Source organism: Octopus bimaculoides, chromosome 10 (genome assembly GCF_001194135.2).
Source record: "Octopus bimaculoides isolate UCB-OBI-ISO-001 chromosome 10, ASM119413v2, whole genome shotgun sequence".
Classification (NCBI taxonomy): Eukaryota; Metazoa; Mollusca; class Cephalopoda; order Octopoda; family Octopodidae; genus Octopus; species Octopus bimaculoides.
Genome location: NC_068990.1, coordinates 67,755,851 through 67,757,394, shown reverse-complemented (window position 1 = coordinate 67,757,394; position 1,544 = coordinate 67,755,851). Strand labels below are relative to the sequence as shown.

Sequence of the window (1,544 nt, the reverse complement as noted above, 5' to 3'; positions counted from 1 at the left end):
ATATATATATATATATATATATATACACATACATCAATACACACACGCACACACACATATATTTATGGAAAGTGCAAAGGTACAATAAACTGCCAAATAGATTCCATCGCATGCCAAGGGGAAAACTAGAAGTGGGCAATAGCTTCCATTACCTAGGTGACCAAGTCAGTAGCGGGAGTGGATGCTCTGAGAGTGTAGTTGCTAGAATAAGAATATGCTGGGCAAAGTCCAGAGAGCTCCTACTTCTGTTTGTAACAAAGGGCCTCTTGCTCAGAGTGAAAGGTAGACTGTATGATGCCTGCATGCAAACAGCCATGCTACATGGCAGTGAAACACGGGCTGTGACTGCTGAAGACATGCGTGGGCTTGTAAGAAATAAAGCTCGTATGCTCCACTGAATGTGTAATGTCTGTGTTTACACAACAGAGTGTAAGCAATCTGATAGAAAAGTTGAACATCAGAAACATCAGATGTGGTGTGCAAGAGAGACGACTGCACTGGTATGGTTATGTGATGCATATGAATGAGGACAGCTGTGTGAAGAAGTGTTGCGCTCTAATGTTGAAGGAAACTTGTGGAAGAGGTAGACGTAGGAAGACATGGAACAAGGTGGTGAAGCATGATCTGTTGGGCCTCACAGAGACAATGACAAGCAACTGAGACCTTTGAAGAAAACCTATCAAGCCAATTGAGATCATAGTCATGGCCAATGCCAGTGTCATTTAACTGGCCCTTTGAAAGCACCCTTCAATCGTAGGGTAATACGCTGTGCTTGTGAAAACCTGTTGAATCAAGTGAATTCATAGTTGTGGATGATGCCAGTGCTGTCTCACTGGCACCCATACTGGTGGCACGTAAAAAGCACCATTGGTGCATTGGGCCTAATGGAGGCAATGTTGTCAATCCAAACGAGATCGTAGTTGTGGTTGTAACTGGCCTATTAAAAGCACCCTTCAATTGCTGGTTGATATGTTGTGCTTGTGAATACTTGTTGAACTGAGTGAAATAGTTTTGGTCTGTGCCGTTCTACTGGCACCTCTGCTGGTGGCACATAAAAAGCACCATTCAAGCATTGGGCTACATGGTGGCAGTGACAGTTGACCAAGACACTTGGTGATATACCATGCCTGTCAAGTGAAGTGAGATGGGAGTCATGGCTGATGCCAGTGTCAGGTCAATGACACCCTTGCTGGTGGAATGTAAAAAGCACTCACTACAATCTTGGTGTGGTCGGAGTTATGAAAGGCATCTGGCCATAGGAACCTTGCCAAATCAGATTGGAACCTGGTGTAGCCTCCCAGCTTACCAGTTTTCAGTCAAACCATCCATCCCATGCTAGTGTGGAAGGCAGACGTTAAACGATGATATATATATATACGCATACATCAATACATATATATACATATATAACTTAATATGTGTTTGTGTGTGTATATTTATATATATATATATATATATATACATACACACACCCACACGCACATAAAGACCTACAATGTAAATTTAAAATCAACCAACTGTTTATATATATATATATATATATA

At 41.7% G+C, this 1,544-nt stretch overlaps 1 protein-coding gene across 1 annotated transcript in view; it reads left to right on the top strand.

Moving 5' to 3' along the window:
* Positions 1–1,544, top strand: part of LOC106883993 (protein lev-9-like) — a 1,203,458-nt gene that overhangs the window by 462,701 nt on the left and 739,213 nt on the right. The gene's annotated exons all lie outside the window — the stretch shown is intronic.